The 22,186-nt window shown below is 48.4% G+C and overlaps 1 protein-coding gene across 4 annotated transcripts in view; it reads left to right on the top strand.

Moving 5' to 3' along the window:
* SH2B2 (SH2B adaptor protein 2) overlaps positions 1-22,186 on the top strand; it is a 487,294-nt gene that overhangs the window by 285,108 nt on the left and 180,000 nt on the right. The window lies entirely within an intron of this gene.

Consider the following 22,186-nt stretch of genomic DNA (forward strand, 5'->3'; position numbering starts at 1 on the left):
ACATTCTGAGACTTTAGGGTAATTGGGGGCCCACCTCCGTTAAGGAGCTAGTAACTTTTTAATGGAATTTCAACTACGATTGTGCTCACAAACTATTGATAAACCTCGTTGCAATTGGCAGTATAGGTATGAGTCCGTAAACGCACAGTGCAATTAGGAACTGCTTTACTGATTCTCAAAAAGGGGTAAGATGATGGCTAAAAGCCGTTCTGCAAAACAAACCCTTTGATTTTGTAGGTCGCAGAGGCAAAACGGCTTTGTAAATCTGGCCCTAGTTTAGTTCCTTTGCAACAAAATGCGTAACACTGATTTATTTGCTCGTTCTGCCATCTAGTGGGCAAGGGTCAACTAGCATCAAGGTCACAAAAATTAATATTTTGGGTTGGCTGGCTGCCTGGCCTCTGGGGAAGCACTGCCTGCCCTGGCAGGCTGGAAACGCTTGTATGCTGCTTTTGTAACCTGGGGGGCAATATTGCAGCACAGCTGCAAACCCGGCCCCCAGTAACAAACCGGCACGGTGTGTGTGTGTGTGTGTGTGTGGGGTGTGTGTTTGGTTGTGTGTGTGTGTGTGTGTGGGGGGGGGGGTGTGGGTGTGTGTGTGGGGGTGTGTGTGTGGGGTGTGTGTGGGTGTGTGTGTGTGGGGTGGTGTGTCTGTGGGGTGGTGTGTGTTAGGTTGTGTGTGGGGTGTGTGTGTGGGTGTGTGTGTGTGGGGTGGTGTGTCTGGGGTGTGTGTGGGGTTGTGTGTGGGGGGTTTTGTGGGGTGTGTGTGTGTGGGGTGGTGTCTGTGGGGGGTTGTGTGTGGGGTGTGAGTGTGGGGTGTGTGTCGGTGGGCTCGTTCTGCCATCTAGTGGGCAAGGGTCAACTAGCATCAAGGTCACAAAAATTAATATTTTGGGTTGGCTGGCTGCCTGGCCTCTGGGGAAGCACTGCCTGCCCTGGCAGGCTGGAAACGCTTGTATGCTGCTTTTGTAACCTGGGGGGCAATATTGCAGCACAGCTGCAAACCCGGCCCCCAGTAACAAACCGGCACGGTGTGTGTGTGTGTGTGTGTGTGGGGTGTGTGTTTGGTTGTGTGTGTGTGTGGGGGTGTGTGGGGTGTGGGTGTGTGTGGGGGTGTGTGTGTGGGGTGTGTGTGGGTGTGTGTGTGTGGGGTGGTGTGTCTGTGGGGTGGTGTGTGTTAGGTTGTGTGTGGGGTGTGGGTGTGTGTGTGTGGGGTGGTGTGTCTGGGGTGTGTGTGGGGTTGTGTGTGGGGGGTTTTGTGGGGTGTGTGTGTGGGGTGGTGTCTGTGGGGGGTTGTGTGTGGGGTGTGAGTGTGGGGGGTTGTGTGGGGTGTGTGTCGGTGGGGTGTGTGTGGGGTTGTGTGTGGGGGGGGTTGTGTGGGGTGTGTGTGTGGGGTGGGGTGTCTGTGGGGGGGTTGTGTGTGGGGTGTGTGTGGGGTTGGGTATGTGTGTGTGGGGCCCAAACCCACCATAGGTGGTTCGGGCTCGCTCGCTGTGCTTCCTTACGTTACCGTGTCCCTGAAATTTTTTTCACAAAAAGGTGTGTCACCAACATGAAAAGTTTGGAAAGCTGTGCTCTAGAGGAAGAGGAAATGGATCCAACTGACTCGCTCACAAACCAGGATCCACACAAAACACCAGTGGGAGGAAGAATATCTTTATTCCTCAAACAATTGAAAATTATCACTACAGACAATTGGATTTTAAATTCGGTAAAATATGGGTATTGCATAGAGCTGACAAGAAAAACACCTGCATACCCACCCCAAACAAGATTCCTTACATCAGAGAGCATACTTTTAGAGGCAGAAAGCAAAGAACTATACTAAAAACAAACAATAGAATTGGTACCGAAACAAGAATGGTTCAACGGAAACGACTCCGCGTATTTCTTAATACCCAAACAAGACTCCACTATAAGACCAATCATGGACTTAAGGTTCATAAACAAATTTATACTAACAGTGTTTCAAAATGTGTACTCTTCAGGAAATAATACCACAAATACAAAGAGGAGACTATATGGCAACAATAGATCTCAAAGATGCCTATTTTCAAATCCCTATGAACAAAGCGCACAAAAAGTACTTGAGATTACTGCGCTGCGGAACACATTACCAATTCAAGGTCCTGCTTTTCGGAATAAAATCAGCTCCATGGGTATTCACAAAGTGCCTAGCCGCAGTAGCAGCTGACCCTGATCTGGACGACTGGCCCATAAGAGCACATTAGAAACAAACCTACTGCAAACATGTTCAAGCAGCAATCCAAACGTTACAGAAACTGGGCTTTTCAGTAAACCACAAAAAATCATCAACAAAACCAGAAAGTGAAAATAAATTCTTGGGAGCCATATTAAACTCAACAAAGGCAAAAGCGTATCCCACACAAAGCAGGATACACGCGACCCAGGAGACAACACTCTACCAGAAGGGTCAATCTTTGACAGTGAGGAAGGTCATGAAACTAATGGGCATGATTGCATCATGCATCCCACTTCAATCAAAAATAATCTCTTAAGGTGTCGAAAAATGCAGAACTGCACAGACACTTAAGAGAGAATTAAAGACAGATAATGCAGCCTATATCCACAGGCTACACTGTCCAGTACTTCAACTAGAAATTCCACCAAAAATCCACAAACCGCAAAGCCTGTCCAGATTTCCCTTGCTTTAACAGCAAAAACCCTCTGGAATGATAGAGAGGAAGATATGGACAGACAAGTCCCATAGGCTGCCATTATGTGGCTCAAAACAGGATACTGTGCCTTTAGGAGAACCTTCCAGAACTTCACAGTATCCCAGAATGCACTGCAGGTCCCTTTTACTTTCAGTTCTTTTTTCCGGCTCCTGAAAGCAGGACCCTGGAGCATTGAGCTCTCCCTTTTCAAGGGTTTATTGGTGATTTTTTCACTTTTTTCAAGTTATTTGAGTACTTTTCTGATGGGTTTTCTTCCTGTTTGTCTTTTGGTGCACTTTTTGGTTGTCAATATGCCTGCATTATTCGACAAATGTCCAGAGTGCTCCAGGAAGAAGGTCAAATCGGACCCACACGAGGTGTGTATCATCTGCCTTCCCTCTTCTCATGTCCCAGAGGAGTGTGACATTTGTCAGGACTTTTCTAGCAGGACCCTGAGGGATAGAATGAGGATCAGACTTCAGGGCCTGGAGGACAGAAGGCTGAAGGCACAAGGTGGGTCTGGAGGGGCTTCATCTGCCCATGCTGAGGCCTCTGGGGGGCCCCCCAGGGGCAGGAAGACCAGCAAGCGTCCCCATTCTCCGTCTGTGTCGATTGCACCGACTACGGCGTCGAGAGGGATGACTGCAGTCTGTTCCCCGTCTCCCCGGAGCTCCAGGTTCGACGTCGAGGGAACTGAACAGACCGCTGTCGAGGTCTCCGGTGACGATTTCGTCGTCGGAGTCGTCGTCGAGTATTCGACGTCGAGAGGCCCGGCGTCGGCGCTTGCCATCGAGGCGGCACCGCCGTTCGCCGTCGTCTAAGAGGAAAAGGGATCCTCGACGTCGAGGAGAAGATCGCTGGCGAAGGTCGTGGTCGAGGCACGGGAGGCCGCCGTCGAGACGTAAGAGGTCGCCGTCGAGGCGAAGGTGTTCGACGTCGAAGAAAGGGCGCACACCGTCGAGGAGAAGAAGCTCGACGTCGAGGGGCCGACGGTCGCCGTCGGGTCGCCGTTCTTCGACGCCTAGAAGGCGTTCTGGCGCCAGGAGTCAGTCTGACAGGCGTCAAGTGCCTTTGGCAGACTCTCCAATGTCCCAGCCTAGTAAAGGGGGCGGGTCACCGGGCTCTTGTGTATACCCCTGCTAGGCCGAAGACAGTTACTCCTCCTCCTCCTCCGTTACAGAGAGGACTTTCTCCGCGGGCTCCCACCCTGCCTCCGCCACTTCCGCCTCCTCCTCAGACTCAGCCTCGACCTCAGCTGCCGGCTGACAAGCCTCCTCCGATTCCTCCGAGGACAGGTTCATTACCACGATTTCCGACTCCTCCGAAGGGGACCCCTCGGCCGAGGGCCCCAGCCAAGCCAAAGTCACCCGCCCCGGTCGAACCGGCAGGGCGACCGAAGCCAAGGAGGTCGCGATCCCGCTCCGGACGGCGGGGGAGATCGCGCAGTCGTCACAGATCCTCCACGAGGTCAAGACGGCGCCACAGGAGGCGCGGATAACACTCCTGCACGGACTCTTCCAGGACCAGGTCCTAGTCCCCGACTTTGTCGGACTCCCGAGGGATGAGAGTGTCTCCTGTAGACGATATCAGTACGTTCCAGGATGTCCTCCTGAGGGGTGCAGCAAAATTGGGAATCACGGTGACGGTTCCAACACCTACGACGTCCGTGATTTTTGAGACGCTGCATAAGAAGCACTTGTCTCGTCCTTTATTACCGCTCATACCAGGACTGGTAGAGCCTGCGGAGGAGCTGTTCCTCACGCCTGCAGTGACGAAAGCCGCTCCATCCCGGCTTCTGAAGAAGTACAGGGCCCCGGATTCCGACCCGGCTTTTCTGCGGATTGACCCGATCAAGGACTCCGTCATAGTGACGGCAGCCAGGAAACACTCTACCTCTCCGTCTTCTACCGTGCCTCCGGATAAGGAGACCGATGGATCGACTCAGCTGGCAGGAAGGCCTGCGGGACGGCATCTACGGCCATGAAGGCCTCTAGCGATGCGGCTTTGCTGGGACGTTATGATCGTGCCCTGTGGGAATCCCTCCAGCAGTTCACGGAACTCCTTCCACGAGATAGGAGGGAGGACTTCCTGGAGATCCAGAAGGAAGGAATGCTGGTTTCGAACCAGGTCATCAGCGCGGCCGCTAATGTCTCTCTTTTGGCGGCCCATGGGTATTGTCATGGGATCAACCAGCGACGCCATGCTTGGCTCAGGCTCACGTCGCTCAAGCCGGAGGCCCAGCAGCGAGTAGCCAATCTGCCCTTCTCGGGGGAAACCCTGTTCGGCATGCATGCAGATGATGAGATGGCCCGCATGAAGGCAGAGGCCGAGACTCTGACGGCTGTGGGCTTAGAGAAGCCCAAAGAAAAGAAAGTCTACCGCCCGTTCCAGAGACGGTTCGGGGCACAGGGCAGAGGGCGAGGACAGGCTTCGGGACAGCAGCAGCAACAACAGCAGCAGTTCCGGAGGCCCTTCCAGAAGCGCCAGAAGGGTAGAGGAGGTCAGCAGTCCTCTACAGCGAACAAGGGCGTGGCCGGGTCTCGACTTTGAGCGGTTACTTCCCCTACATCCGTTACCCGCTCCGGTGGGGGGGGAAGCGTTCAGTTTTTTTCTGGCAGAGTGGAGAAAAATTACTCCGGACAAGTGGGTGCTGAATATTGTTTGCAATGGATACAATCTTCGATTCACCAGCCCGCCTCCATCAATTCCACCGGTCAGCTCGCAGTTTCAGCTGCGCGAGCTCCAGGCGGAGGCCGATATCCTGTTAAGGAAAAGGGCGATAGAAGATGTACCTCTGTCTCAAGGAGGAAGAGGTCTGTACTCCAGGTTCTTCCTGGTTCGCAAGAAGGACAAGTACGAGTTCAGGCCCATTCTGGATTTGCGACAAGCAAACAAGTGGATTCGCAGAGAGAAGTTTTGCATGCTGTTGTTGCATCAGATTTATCCTCGGATGCAACAGGGAGACTGGCTGTGTGCTATAGACCTACAGGATGCGTACTTCCATGTGCCCATTGCGCACAAACACAGGAAGTTCCTGCGATTCCAAGTCGGCGCCAATCATTATCAGTACACAGTACTGCCATTCGGGCTGAAGTCTGCGCCCAGAACGTTCTCGAAGTGCATGGCAGTGGTATCCGCACACCTAAGGAAGAACAAGGTGTTTGTCTACTCGTACCTGGACGATTGGTTGATCAAGGCCTCCTCCTTCTTGGAAGCTCAAGCGCACTTCCGGAAGACGTGCGTTCTCTTGCACAAGCTGGGGTTGCACATCAACATGTCCAAGTCTGTCCCGACTCCGGTCCAGTGCATACAGTACTTGGGAGCCTCCATCAATACGCTGTCAGCAAGCGTGTCTCCTTCGGAGGAGAGACGATAATCACTCCTTCGGAAGGCTCAGGCTCTTATGCCCGCTCCATCTACAACAGTGAGGACGGTGTCTTCTCTACTGGGGTCGATGGCCTCTTGTATCTTCCTCACGCCACCCGCACGGCTGCACATGAGACCATTGCAGGAGTGCTTGGAGGATCAGTGGGATCAGAGGAAAGGATCTTGGGACGACAAGATACGACTGTCTCTGCATGCTCTTCAGTCTCTGAAGTGGTGGTGTACAGTGGAGAATCTCTTCAGAGGGGTTCCCTTCCACAAGGACATTCCCACGCAAACTGTCGTGACGGATGCGTCGCTCCACGGCTGGGGGGGCGCACTCCGGAGGCCTACAGATTCAAGGGACGTGGTCCCCGATGGAGCCACGTACCACATCAATTTCCTGGAACTCAGAGCTGTTCACTTGGCACTGAAGGCATTTCATCCATCCTTCCGGACCGACTCTCTGCTTGTTCAGACGGACAATACGACCACAATGTATTACCTCAACAAGCAGGGGGGGTCGAGATCGCGCACTCTGTCGCAGGAGGCGCCGGCGATCTGGCACTGGCTTCTGGCCAGGGGACTGACGATAACGGCTACCCATCTACCAGGTGTGCAGAATGTTCAGGCAGACGCACGGAGCAGACTGATTCAGGAAAACCACGAATGGGTCATAAACGACGAAGTACAAGGAGAAGTCTTTGCAAGGTGTGGGACTCCAGACGTAGATCTGTTCGCCACCGCCGAAAACAGCAAATGCCGAGACTTCGCCTCCTGGTACTACCAGCCGGGGACACTGGGGAATGCGTTCTGGATCAACTGGTCGAACAGCTTTCTGTACGCTTTTCCACCCATTCCCCTGATTCCAGCGGTGCTCATCAAGCTGTCCCAGTCCAGGGCCCGGATGATCCTGATTGCCCCGGATTGGCCCAGACAGTGGTGGTTCACGGACCTGCTTCACCTGTCTCTCCTTCCTCACATACGGCTGCCGTGCAGGCCGGACCTTCTCACGAAGTTCGGGGGGCAGATGTTGCACCCCAACCTCTCGTCTTTGAGTTTGGCGGCATGGCTCCTGAGATAGTGCAATATGGCCATCTGAATCTACCAGAAGATTGCATGGACATACTGAAGGAGGCTAAGCGACCTTCCACTAGGACTTCTTATGCTTACAAGTGGAAGAGGTTTTGCATCTGGTGCAAGTCCAAGAACTATGACCCGACGACATGTAAGGAAGATGTCATCCTTCCACATCTTCTACATCTGGCGCAGTCTGGCCTTAATGTCCATTCCATTAAGGTTCATCTGGCTGCATTGACTGCCTACAGGAAATGCCCTTCACAGACTTCCTTCTTTCAGATCCCTGTGATCAAAGATTTTTTGGAAGGCTTGAAGAAAGTGTTCCCTCCTGTCCGGCTTCCTTCGCCTTCATGGGAATTGAATGTGGTGCTGTCCAGCTTGATGAAGGAGCCTTTTGAACCTATTCATAAGGCTTCGTTGCAGCACCTGTCCTTGAAGGCGGCGTTCCTCGTGGCTATTACATCAGCCCGCAGGGTGAGTGAAATTCAGGCGTTGTGTTGCCAAGAACCTTATACTGTATTTCATGCTGCTAAGGTTGTTATGCGTACTCACCCTAAATTTCTTCCTAAAGTTATATCTGACTTTCATGTTAACCAGACCATAACTTTACCTACGTTTTTTCAGAATCCTTCCTCTCCAGCGGAAAGATCCCTGCATTCCCTGGATGTCAGGAGGGTGTTGAAATTGTATCTGGATAAAACCAAGGATATTCGTAGGTCAGACCAATTGTTTATCAATTATGGATCAGTCAGGACAGGTCTTGCTACCTCTAAACAGTCCATTTCTAGGTGGATTGTGTCCTGTATACAGCTGTGTTACCAAAAAGCTGGTAAGACCTTAGGGGGTAAACCTAAGGCTCATTCCACCAGGGGCAAAGCCGCCACGACTGCTTTGCTCCGTAATGTTCCAATTGCAGAAATCTGCAAGGCGGCCACTTGGAAGTCGGCCCATACCTTTGCTAAGCATTACTGCCTGGACACTGATGCCAGGGCAGATGCTCAGGTTGGGCAGGCTTCGCTGCGAAATCTGTTCACACAGTAGTGGTGTTATTTCTCGTTTCTCCACCGCCGCTTTGGTGTGGGGATGGGCTTGCCATTCTATTCACTAGTTTATGACTATACACAGAGATCCCCTACTACAGAAGGAGTCGTTTCTGTCCTGTAACTCCAGTTCTGTAGTAGGGGTATCTCTGTTATAGTCATAAGCGCCCGCCCTCCTCCCCGGTGGAGAGGGATATTCATGTAAGGAATGCTACAGGTCTGGCGTGTTACGCCTTCAAAAAGAACTGAAAGTAAAAGGGACCTGCAGTGTATTCTGGGATACTGTGAAGTTCTGTAAGGTTCTCTTGAAGGCACAGTATCCTGTTTTGAGCCACATAATGGCAGCCTATGGGGCTTGTCTGTCCATGTCTTCCTCTCTATCATTCCAGAGGGTTTTTGCTGTTAAAGCAAGGGAAATCTTGACAGGCTTTGCTATTTGTGGATTTTTGGTGGAATTTCTAGTTGAAGTACTGGACAGTGTAGCCTGTGGATATAGGCTGCATTATCTGGCTTTAATTCTCTCTTTAGTGTCTGTGCAGTTCTGCATTTATTGACACCTTAAGAGATTTTTGATTGCTCCGGGGTCCCGCACATGGGAGGGACTATTCACTAGATTATGACTATAACAGAGATACCCCTACTACAGAACTGGAGTTACAGGACAGAAACTACTCCTTATCCCACATGCACGCTTACACATGTTCCCATTCCAAGAATGGCTAAACAACAGCTGGTCTCAAGCCACTGGAGATTGGGAAGATCACATGGTTGTAACACAAATGGTGCAAGCAGAGACCTCCAACAACATAGCACAGGGGAGACCTTTCAGGAACCCAACTCCATCTGTGACTATCACCACGGACGCATCATTCAAGGGTTGGGGAGCACACGACAACCAGCTGAAAGTATGGGGACAACATAACAAACAGGATTCCATGAAACACATCAACTTCTTAGAGATGAAAACGGTCTTCCTGGCATTGAAATCATTCCAAAGGCACATTTAGGGGAAGACTATCCTGATACAAACAGACAATACAACAACAATGTTTTATTTGAACAAACAAGGAGGTACAAAGTCCTTCCCCCTCAGCAAACCTTTCGCACGAGATCCGGCAGTGGGCAGCAGCCCACAACATCAATCTACAAACTGTACATCTACCAGGAGTAGACAACATTACAAAGGAACAGCTGAGCAGACAGAACAACTGCTCCCACGAATGGTAGTTGAAACAGACAGTACAATACCTTTTCAAACGCTGGGGGACACTAGTAATAGATCTGTTTGCAATAATGTACAAAAAAATGCCAGTACTTTGCCTCGGGGTTTCCCCATCACCAATCAGAGGAAAATGCACATTCACTCAACTGGTCACCGACATATGCTTACGCTTTTCCACCAATACCCCTGATGCAAAAAAACAGGAACAAACATAATCCTCATTGCCCCTCAATGGCCAAGACCTACATGGTTCTCAACCCTCCTAGAACTATCCAAAGGTGGAGAGGTTCAAGGTCAAAGCAGATAACGACGTATTCTAAATTCTGAATTGAGTCTCCTGTAGTCCACACAGATTATGAGCTCTGGAGTGGTGCTCTATGGGGCAACCTTGGGTACTGGCACCACAGGGCTGGACCAGGGACTGTTGGAGGGCGCAATCACCCCTAACACCAACATCTTGTAGACTTTCTCCTTGATTCTGTTCCACACATTGTCTGAGTACCAGCAAATCTGATTTTTAGCAGGTAGACTGTCTCCAGTGTAAATGTCATTATTATTATTATTAATTATTTCTTATTAAGCGCATGGCTACCCTCAGGCATCCCAGCACTATCATGCGATAGACAGGACATAGGAGATCTAGAAAGTGTTCTGGAATAGCCATGTTTTTAGTTGTTTCCTGAGCGTTAGGTGGTTGGAGTTGGATCTGAGCTTGGTCGGGCGAGAGTTCCATAGTATGGCTGCGTTATAGGAGAACATACATCCGCCTGCTCTTGCTCTCTTTGTTTTGGGTATCTTAGATTGGAAGAGGCTGGCGGATCTCAGGTTACGTGAGGGGCGGTGGAAGGTAAGGAGGGTACTATTTATTTTCGGGCCTGTATTCCAGAGAGTTTTGTGTGCAATGCATAGTGCTTTGAATTTGATGCGATTTGCAATGGGTAGCCAGTGTAATGCAATTAGTGCTGGTTTTGCTGATTGTCTGCTTGAGATATTGTGGAGTAGTCTGGCTGCTGCGTTTTGCACTATTTGTAATTTCCTGATCGTGGTTTTAGGGGTTCCAAGGTAGAGTGAGTTACAATAGTCTAGCCGGGGGAGAATCAGAGATTGTACCATGGTTCTACGTATAGTGTCCGGAAGAAGTGGAAGAATCTTTCTAAGTTGTTTTAGGATGCCAAAGCAGGTGGCTGCTGCTGTGACTGCTTGGTGGTCGAGTTTGAGTTCCCTGTCTAGCCAGATTCCCAAGCTTTTGATCTTCTCTTTGGGCTGGGGGTTGGGGCTGAGGCGGCTGGGCCAGTTTATATTTGTGTGCGTCTCTGCCTTATTTCCCAGGATCATAAGCTCCGTCTTGTCTCCATTGAGTTTGAGGAACGATTGTTCCATACATGTGGCTACCTGTTCCAGGTAAGATTTAAGGTCAATGGGGTTTTCCTTCGCGTGTTCAAGGGCTACTACCAGCTGAGTATCGTCTGCGTATGTGACTATAGTCACACCATACGGCTGTACTATCTCGGCTAGTGGTTTTAGGTATACGTTAAAAAGGGTGGGGCTAAGAGAGGAGCCCTGCGGGATTCCACACGTGAGAGGAATCTCTCTTGATTTGTGCCTGCCTTCAAACACTTGGAAGGTTCTGTTTGATAAGAAGGACTTCAACCACTCTAAGGCCCTTCCTCCGATTCCTATCTCTCCAAGCCTGTCTAGTAGGATCCTATGGTTAACCGTATCAAATGCGGCTGTAGGATCCAGTAGGATAACTGCCACTGTTCCTCCGTGATCCAGTACTTTTCTAGCTTCCTCCATTGCCATTAGGAGTGCTGTTTCAGTCCCATGGTTGGGGCGAAAACCTGTCTGTGATCTGTGCAGGATGTCCCTTGATTCGAGATAGTTGGATAGTATCGTATTCACGTGTTTCTCTATTATCTTACTGACTACTGGTAAGAGTGAGACTGGTCTGTGGTTCCCCCAGTTATCTGGATTAAGGCTTGTTTTTTTTATGAGAGCCCTCACCATCGCCTGTTTCCATCTTACCGGTACTGTTGCCGTGGTCAGGGATAGGTTGAGCATTTCTAGGAGAACCGGGAGGATTGTTTCTTTAACTTTTTTTAACAGGTGTACAGGGGCTGGTTCGCTGGGCGATCCAGATTTGATTTTCCCAAAAATGTTTTCAAGGGTGGTAAGATCCATGATCGGTATGTCTTCCATACTCCCTAGTTTTCCTGCTCCATTAGGAGTGTCTGGTCCATTGGGGGTATTGGGGTGTAGTGTGTCCTCCTTATCCTGTGGGGGTTGGAACAAATTGTATATATTGAGTATTTTGTTGTTAAAGAATTCTGCAATTTCCTTACATCTCTGGGGGATTCCTTCTTTGGGACCTTCCGGCTGTGGGCATGTAGATAATGTTTTCACTATTCTGGCTATTTCTCTAAGGGCGTTGGTTGCTCCCTTGATCCTTTCCTCAAAGTAAAGTGCTTGTGTCTTTCTTATTTCTGTTTGATACATTTTTATCGCCTCTTTGTATTTTTGTTTTTTCTCTAGGCAGAAGTTCCTTCTCCATGCCTTCTCAAGTTTTTCACAGCTTTGTTTGAGTTCCCGAATATTTGGGGTGTACCATGGTGGTTTTTTGTTAGAGGGCCTCTTTGCCCTCCATTTACGCTGGATGGTTGCGTCAAGAGATGCAGTAATCCACTCATTATATTTCTCATACCCACTAGTGGGTTCTGTGGCACTACTAGGGTAGGTGGTGGTTAACTGCTCTGTCCATGTTTCAGGGATGATTTTTGCCCACGATCGGTCCCATTCTTTCAATGGTTGGTAATCTAGTGGGGGGTGCGGTGTTTTCCAGACTATGGGGACTACAAAATGGTCTGACCAGGGGATGGGGACGGGGTCCCGCGTCTCTAGATAGTTCATGTTCGAGAAGACCGGGTCTAGTAAGTGTCCTTTATTGTGAATTGGGCTGGTTACTAGTTGTCGCATTTGAAGTGCTAGAAGGTCTTGAGTCAGGTTGCATGCCTCTGCATTCTTGGGGTCTTCTAGGTGTAGATTAAGATCTGCTATAATGATGAAATTTGTAGTTAGATTTGCCCTGGCTGATGTTAGATCTGGAAGTGATTCAATGAACCTTCCGCAGGGGCCCGGGGGTCTATATATCAGTATTCCGGACATTGAGCAGGTGTATGTGAAGGATAGTGTGAAACCCATACTCTCGCAGTCTAATGCAATTTCTGGTTCTATGCGGCCTCTTATGTGGTCTTTAATAATGATGGCGGTTCCTCCTCCCTTCCCTGTTTTCCTGCCGTTCCTTAGTATATGATATCCTGGGGGGAGTGTTTGAGCCACATCTGGGTTTGAGTAATTGTGTAGCCATGTTTCAGTAAGGAAAAGGGCCGCCGGCTCCTCTTCTCTGAGTAGAATGTTTATTTCTGATTGGTGTTTTGGCATTGATCTGCAGTTTACTAGGAGTAGTTTATTTTCTGTGTCTTTGACTTTGTTTAGAGGGGTGGGCTTTGTTTTTATGATTGAAAATTTGCAATTGGGGCAAGGGTGGGCGCTAGATGCGGGGTCGATGCAGTGCCCACAGCGATCTATTTCCGGTGTCCTTATTGCCATAAGCTGATGTCTTGGGTAGGTAATGTGGGTCCCTTTTGGTCCGGGGGGACTGGACCCTGGGCACGGACGGGTGCAGACGGGCTTGCCTTTGGTGCGCCTTCAGCGCGCCACCCGAGCGGGATGTTAGGCATCCGGTATGTACCCTGTGCGGTCGTCAGCTGATCGCAGCTGATTGGGTGTGACTGCTCGGAAGTTGTAACCACTTCAGGTGGCACGCTCCGGTCCCTCCACAACAAACCGAAGAATCGGCGGTGGACCGGGGACCAGGTGCTTACTATGCATGGCAGAAACGGTGGGTAGCTGACAGTATTTTTAATCCCAATATCGTTAAAAACACAGTATCGTTAAAAACACGTTATGCCAATTTAAAACTAACAGTTTGTGCAAAATAATGCAGGATCTAGGAATGGGTGAGTTTAAAAGTTAAAGTTAATCACAGAAGAAGAACGGAGCCCTTTTCCCGGCGCTCCTTGATATATACCCTCTACCTCTGTCTCGTCTCTCGCCAGTGAGACGCACAATTGTGTGAGCGCAGGGGTGAGGGAGAACAGAGAGGAAAACTGTCCCAGCAGTTGGCGACAGTCACTTTGCTGTTCTAGGGTCCGAGTAGTCACGAGGTTGACACCCTCCACTAATCCAATGTTCTCTTGTGCAGACAGAAGGTCTGGGAGAGGCTTTTTTCTTCCAGTCCTTCATCTGTCACCAATAGCATTCTTACTTCAAGGCAATAGTCCAGCAGGACAGCAGTCCAGCAAAGTGACAGTACATCAGCAGCACAGCAGTCTTTCCTGGTTGAGTTGGTATGCAGCCTATTGTGTGGAGGCATGACACAGCCTATTCAAGTGTAAGTAGGGCTGTGCCCAGCTCCTCCCTTCCATCATCAAAATCAGAACCTAGAGAGGAAGCACTCCCAACAAAGCAGAATCCTCTGTTTCAATTTTCGCCACCTTCAGTGGAACAGATACTTCAGGCGGTCATAACCATTAAGTCCGGAGCTCTAGCGGACCCCTGTCCACCTAAGGTATTGCATCTATTCCCTGAGCTGCTAAGCGAGCAATTGGGGAGGCCTATGTATCAAATAGTGAACTCAGGTCTTTTTCCAGATGCGTGGTAAACCACCTCAGTGCTGCTACTACTAAAGAAACCTAATCTAGATCCATAAAAACCTGGGAACTACAGACCTATTGCAAGAATACCTTTCGGCGCAAAGGTTCTGGAGAAATTGTTGAACAAACAGCTGGCCCAATTCCCCGCTGAGACTAATGCCTTAGACCACTCGCAATTTGGCTTCCTAGAAGGACACGGAACAGAAACAGCCCTGCTTATGGCAGTAGAAGAACTCAGGAGTTACCGGATGCCGGAGGACGGGCCCCCTTGATCCTTTTGGATCTTTCGGCGGCCTTTGACACGGGCAGCCATGATAAACTCCTGGGTCGATATGCAGAGGCCGGTGTTCATCCAACTGCACGAACATTGCTGGCCTCCTACCTGTCCAATATGACTTTTACAGTCGAGTTGGGAGAAACAAAATCAAAACCTTTCAACTCTCCATGTGGTGTTCCCCAGGGATGCTCATTAAGTCCCACTCTTTTTAATTTGTATGTAGCTCCTTCAGCAGAAAATATTAGGAATTGTGGATTCCTACCGGTCTTCTACACTGACTACACCCAAATAGTGGTATCAATCGCAAACAACACCACCGAGACGGCAGATACATTAAAAAACTGTATGACGCAAGTCAGCCATTGGATGCAGAGCAACTGCTTGAAATTAAACGGGATAAGAGCAAGGTCATGCTACTAGGAACAAACTGGGAAATCTGGTATCCGGAGTGGTGGCCAGTTAGTCTAGGCAACTGCCCATCCCCAGTCAACAAAGTGAAAAATCTGGGTATGATACTTGACAGTAGACGAACGTTTGAAGCTCAGACTAACAAATTAACATCCACCATTTGGTATATCCTGAAAATAAGGAAGCTACTGCCATTCATTCCCTTTGATTCCCGTAAAACTGTGGTAACGGAGTTGGCCCTGTTAAGGCTAGACTACGTGAATGCTCTGTACGCTGGGATACCAGTCCAGCACCTAACTAAACTACAACGCCTGCAAAATGCAGCAGCAAGGCTGGTGCTGGACATTCCTAGGTCTGAGCCTATTGCACACCGCCTATGTTTCCTCCACTGGCTCCCTATGGTAAAAAGAATCAAATTTAAATATGTATGTCTGGCATACAAAGCCCTTCACGGATTTGGCTCTCAGTTTTTAAAAACTCATCTTAAACTGTACGAGCCTTCCAGTAAGCTACGATCCAGTCGTGCTAAACTGATTCAGGTACCCCAATACAAACAGGTTAGGTGGGGGGGGGGGAAGCTACCTGTTACATGCAGCTAAAGACTAGAACCTGCTCCCATTCATAATCAAAAACAGCCCCTCCCTGCTTTCATTCAGGAAGCTGGTAAAAACTTGGCTATTCATGTCTGGTTAGCCCTGATCCTACTGTGCCCTAGTCTCCCAGCATCTACCCACCGCCAAGACGCCCACGTGCATTAGCGCGCTTTATAAATCAAATCAAATCAGTGATGGCCCATCCAGGCACAGCTAATCTCCATATTGTGTGGCTGTCTAGGAGGAATGCACAAATCTCATCTGTCAGCTACACCCAGTCATGTGACCCAGGTACAAGCTACAGACAGGAAATTTCTAAGACCGGAAAATGCCAACTTTGTAAAAACTGGAATTTTTGAATTTGTAATTTGAAATCAGTCTTCACCATAAGTTAGGAATTATCATTTTAAATCCAATGACACCAAACATGAACTGGTTACCTGCTCCCATTGGGAAATTACAGCTTATTAAATGTAACAGGGTAAATCCAATGTTAGTCTCTGGGCGAGGTACGCCTTGCAGTAGAGAAAAACTAATTTAAGAGATTTCCACTACCAGGACATGTAAAACTCAAAAGTACATATCAAACTTTTTTAATACATACACCCTGCCCTCTGGGCTGCCCAGGGCCTACACTAGGGGGTGACTTAAATGTATTAGAAAAGGAAGGTTTGGGCTTGGCAAAAGGTTTATTTGGCCAGGTCGAAATGGCAGTTTTAAAACTGCACACACAGGCTGAAATGGCAGGCCTGAGGCATGTTCACAGGGCTACTTAAGTGGGTAGTACAGTGGTTAGCTCCAGGCCCACTAGTAGCATTTAATTTACAGGCACTGGACACAGTGCAACTTTACTAGGGATGCAAAAGTAAATTAAATATGCCAAAGTTACCATTTTTTTAAGGAGTGAGCAAATGTATATTAGGACATGTAATTGACTTAAGAATCCATGTCAATATGAGATTCTAAGCACTTCTTTTAGTGAATGGATTGGATGTATCTTTTCTAGAATTAATGTGTTTGATTGCTTTAATGCACGAGTATGGTTTCTAGTTTGATGTAGTATGGTAGGGAGCCCGAGACAAATAAACGAAGTTGATGCATAATAGAAAATAAATATGTATTCGGTAATAACGCTTCGTGGAGTTTTGCCACGGGTACAGCAGACTACTGGTCACAGGAGGCAGAGGGACACCGAGGGCGTGCTTGGCCCTCCCACCAACACCTGCAGCGCCTGTAAAGCGCCTTGCGCCTCCCGCTTCGCCGGAGACGCTTCGTGGAGTTTTGCTGCGAGTACAGCAGACTACTGGTCCCAGGAGGCAGAGGGACACCGAGGGCGTGCTTGGCCCTCCCACTAACACCTGCAGCGCCTGTAAAGCGACTCGCGCCTCCCGCTTCGCGAAGCCCGGGCCGAGGGCGTGCCCGTTCGAGAATGGTTGAGGATGGGACGGGGCCTCCCTCTAACATCTATAGTTAAAGGTCAGTGCACACTCAAATACTTTGTTAGTAGATATAGACCTATACTTACTAGCAACCCTAAGGAATTGTTTCTCCTTTTCACTACACAATGACCACCCCCAAGGGCAGGAAAGGCAGAAAATCTATCATCGGTGGGTCACTAGTAGGCACCTTGGACCAGTTTCTAACAAGAGCTTCTTCTATCTTAGCCCATGAAATTGAGCAGACAGAAAAGAGACTGTCTTTGGATATTTCTTTTGAAAAACGTTCATCCTTGGAAAGTCTGGTCCAGGTACGGTCGCCGAACCCACATCCAGCCATAGAGTCCATTGTGCCAGGTAGCAATGGTGAAGGCCAGGAGAATCAATTATTGCATTTAGTTGGAAGCTTGCCTTGTCTTCCCGTAAGCGAGGACGCATCATTGGGCACCAGAAATTTACCTAACCCTCCTCCCAACATGCATCCTGGATCACCGGCATTAAGCGTTAAGACTCGATCTGCCTATAGCTCCAAACAGGGATTGACCCAATCGACAGCAGGCCTAATCTCAACCTCAAAAAGAAAGCGTGGGGGCGCCCATGCGAAAGGGAGGAAAGCCAAAATCCAGAAAGGTAACACAGTTGATGAGAGCGCGACACCAATAGTGCCCCACGGTCCGGTTACATGTCAACTCCCTAGTGAAGCGATTACTTTGTCATCGACCCATGGCGATGAGTTATCTGCTGAGCTGGGGTCGGACTTCTGGGCTAAATTGGAATCCATCTTTAAAAAGACATGTCTCCCTATTTATGACAGACTCGACATCATTAAAAATAGACTAGCATGCCTTGAACTGTCGTTTGCTTCGGCTCAGGCGAGGGTTGGAACCCGGGCCAAAGGAACAATTGATAAACAAATAAACTTGACAGGGCATATCAACGAAATTGTCCACCCCAACGGCCCGTTGACTGCGACTAAAACAGTTGAAATTACTGTTCCTGCTGTGCCATCGTATATTTCCCCTCCACTTCCCTCGAGTAATCAAGCTGTTTCTAGCCAAACTGTGTTGAGTGGAAGGATAGAGATAGGGGAAGACGGCAGGGCAGTAACACATTATTCCCAAGTGAATCTGGATACCCCTCGTGCACCACTAGGAAAAAGATTACCGTGCATAGATCTTCCTCCCGAATCTATCCCTTATGTGGTGGTCCTCGCGGGGGTCCCTCCCTTGAGCCAGGATAAAAGAGAGGAGAATAAGGAGCTCAAGAATAAATGTATCCATTGGCTTAATTTCATTTGCCCACTTCCTGTGATGGTATCGGCTGAAATTTTGTTTGCAAGATGCGTAGATTGGGTGGGACCTCGAAATAAGTCAATTGAGGGAGACTGTGTAATTGTTAACTTTAGGGACAGAAGGGCCGCCGAACACATTTGTGAATGGCCCGAGGCAAGCTCAGCTACGTTAATACACCCCTTACCCCTTACCCCTAACCTATTTCTACCCAGCAACACATATCGCCCCCAGAAATATGTTATCAGTTGGGGGGATACAGACCTGGTGTAACGCAGGGGAGATAAGGTTGTCCAATAGATTTGACAGGTTGTCTGGTTTGGAGGATTGCGATTGACAGTCTCCTGTGCCCAGCAGAGGGTAAACTCAGTAGTGCCTATCGATGGAAAACCAGTAAGGAGAACAAACTCAATTGTGGGAAATGTTATCGTCCAGGTTGGGGCATTAGCCCCCCAGCCTAACGGCACTGAAGCACACGCAGGGAATACTGTTTTGGTCCATCTGGGTGGTGAGACATTATCAAATCAACCTATGGGAGAAATAAGTTTGACCTTACCTCCTGGGCCAAGCATAGAAAATAGACGAGCTAATTTATTAGGATGAGCGGATATCCTTGGTGGTTTGCCTTGTAAGAATGGGCCTACTTCTATGGTATCCTGGAACTTAGCGGGTCTGGGTCCCAAATTAGTCTCACCTGACTGGTCCGATTTCATCGAAAAATTTGACATCTGTCTCTTCCAGGAGACATGGTCGGTGGACCCTGTTTTTCGTCTGGGTTATCTTAATTTTTATGTCCCAGCGGTAAAGAAGGATAGGGGCCGCCCGGTAGGTGGGCTAGTTATATGGGTTTTGCAGGTTCTAAGCTGTAACATACAACAATGCCCTGTATGGAATAATGATATCCTCGTAGTGAGACTCAGTTTTCCCTCAGGTAAAAGCATAGATATCTTTAATATCTATGCAAGAGGCCACCCGGGGGGAAAAAATCAGAGGTTTTAACAGTCCTGGAAGATTTGCTTGAGGCCATGCCCTGTAATACTCTGCCACTTGTAGCGGGGGACTTTAACACGACATTTGAGCCGTTAGGGCACGATGACCAGAGCCTCACGGAGGAGGAAGACTCCAGGTGGGGTATCCCCTGTCTTGAATTGGCACCTATAAAAAATGAACTGAGGTGGCCATTCAATTAAAGGGGTTGTGTAGGGGTAAACATCTGAGGGCAGCCAATGGCTGAACACCATCTGATAGGCAGGGAACTAAGACATATGACAATGGCCACAGGTCTAGTCGTATAGACTATTTGCTTGTTCATTTAAAATTGTGGCATTATCTTATGGACATGGCAGTAATGGGTCGTATAGAAAGTGATCACAACCCACTTACCTCTACTCTTAATTTGTCTATAGATGAGGCTGTACCAGTCCCACGCGATGTAATAGCGCCAGATCGTATTCTAGCCAATGACATGCGCCATCTTAAGTGGAGTAAAGTCATTGATCATCCTGAAACTTTGGCAGCTATAAAAAAAAAAATTATGTAAATAATGTATTAGTTGCCCTGGGGTCTAGTGCCACTAGTGAGAATTTTCACTCTTTTATGATTGATGCCCACATCAAACTTTTTGATTGTCTTACAATCTTATTTTTGTAAGCCAGGCCCAGGCAGAAGTAAAATGAGTAAGAAACCTGTTGGTTGGTACAATGAGGCTTGTCGAAAAGCATGGGCCAGGCTTGGCATGGCTCTAAGAAAGAAGGACGCAAGCAATGTAAGGGCGGCACGGGTTGTTACAGGAAAACCCAGTTGGAGGCTAAAAAGCTTTGGGATGAGTGCAAGTGGAAGGAACTTAAAGACGCATGTGCGGCTAAGAATCCAAAATTGTTCTGGGATACATTTAAATGGGACAGTGGAGGTTGCCCGGATCGCCCTCAGAATAATGTAGCTCCGCATCACTGGGTTGATTATTTCAAGCCACAGTATGCTAGTAGTAGTGGTGAAGAGACCTATGGAGTATTTTTTACACCTATTATGATGGGGTGGCTTTTACCCCAGAAGATGTTGATAAGGCATTAAACGCAGTAATTGAGGGAAGAGCACCGGGTATGGATTGTATACCTGCCGATGTTTTTTTAAATGACAAACTAATCTGGCGACTATATATCGTTTATATTGCAAATGCAATCACCCAAGGAGCTGATGTCCCCCCCTCATGGAAGGGGGCGGAAATCATTCCGGTGTTCAAAAAAGGAGATAAGTCGGTTGCAGGCAATTATAGGACAATTAGTCTAATCGACTTGCTGCAGAAGATCATGGGCAGATTAGTTTTGTGTAAGGTGCAGGCCTGGATGGATGAAAATAATATTTTAAGTCCTCTGCAGGCTGGTTTCCTCCCCCTAACAAGTACGATTGATTAAGTTTTTCGCTTTATCACCCTATATTGGAGGACGGTGGTTTTGGGAAAAGGAGCTCTGTACACTGTGTTCGTTGATCTGAGGCAGCTTTTAACTTAGTACCGCGCAGTAAATTATGGCAAGTCTTGGGAGAGTTGGGGATGGCCCCGGAGTTGCTGACTCTCATCGTCCGACTGCATGAGGATAATTTTGCCCGGGTCCGGTGGGGGACACAGGGTGAAGAGACGGAAACCTTCCCCGTTGGCAGAGGAGTGCGTCAGGGATGCGTTATGGGGCCTACCCTGTTCTCGCTCTTCGTCAACGGGGTGGCAGACTATCTTTCCCTGGCCCCAACGGATGCTTAGGTGCTGGCAGGTACTCGTATCCCAATCCTCATGTTTGCGGATGATACTTTGATCATCTCAAAAACACTGAGTGGCCTCCAGAGGGCCCTGCAACGGTTCAAAGAATTTTGCCTTCTGCGCGGTCTAGAAATAAAAACTGCCAAGACCAAATTGAGGTCTTTCAATGAACACAAATCCTTTAGAGGTAGCGTGTATATGAAAAAATCCCCCCTGGAGCAGGTTGATGCTTTTACATATCTGGGTGTCACCCTGCAGGAGGATATGCGTTGGAATAGCCAACTTGATCTGGCTGTTTTGACGTACCAACAGCAAACTGGTATTCTTCTAACTAAATTTAAAACTTCCCTAACCAAACCGATTAGTCCAGTGCTAGACATTTATGGTATGAAAGTACTGAGTGCGGCCCTATATGGAGCCGAATTGTGGGGGTTCGAAAACCTAAAGTGTCTGACCTTGGTGGAGAAAGCGTTTTTACGCAAAGTTACTAGCCTCCCTCAAAGTACTCCACTGAGACCACTTTTACTGGATCTAGGCAAGAAACCAGTGGAAGATCTAACCAAGCTTCGCCCTTTACTATTTTGGCATAGGGTATGGTGTACAGAGGAACTTTCGCACTATGCCAAGGGCCTTATGGATATTATAAAAATTGACTCCTTCCATAAAATTAAATGGTTGAAGGAGATCAGATCTCTGCTAGTAAGATAGGGTATGTCTGAATTATGGGATGATCCTTTAAACGCAGTCTTTCCTTCTAAAAAAATCTTGAAGGGAAGATATTGGGAACAGGTTTTCTCATCAGCGTGTTTTAAAGGACTCTCTACCCATCTCACTGGACGTTTTCTTGAATTTAAGTCCTGGCCCGTGTTTGAGAAGTACTGGGATTTGATTGAAAAGCCATATGATCGCAAATTGTATTTTCAACTCAGGGTGGGTACCCTCCCAACAAGGGAATTAACTTGTAAATGGGGGGTGCTATTAATGACAGATGTTGCAGGTGCTTGGATCAGCAGGAAACAGTAAGCCATATATTGTTCTACTGTCCACTATATGCCGCACCACGTAGTATGTGGATAAAGCCTATCTGTAAGGTAATGGGCATCAGAAGATATGCTGTAGCCTTGCGAATCTTGTGTTCAGACTCTACCCCTCCTATAGCTATAGCTGTGGCGAAGTACTTGAGTTGGGCTTGGTCAATTCGATCGAAAATGTTGCTTCAGGTAGCCAGTGGTTGACCTTTTACGACATCTCTAGTACTATGATGGCCACATGTGAAAACTGTCCTATGTATTTGTCAGGGTGTTGTAAGTCTTCCGCAGTAGCGTCAGATCTCTAGTGT

Source organism: Lissotriton helveticus, chromosome 3_1 (assembly GCF_964261635.1).
Source record: "Lissotriton helveticus chromosome 3_1, aLisHel1.1, whole genome shotgun sequence".
Classification (NCBI taxonomy): Eukaryota; Metazoa; Chordata; class Amphibia; order Caudata; family Salamandridae; genus Lissotriton; species Lissotriton helveticus.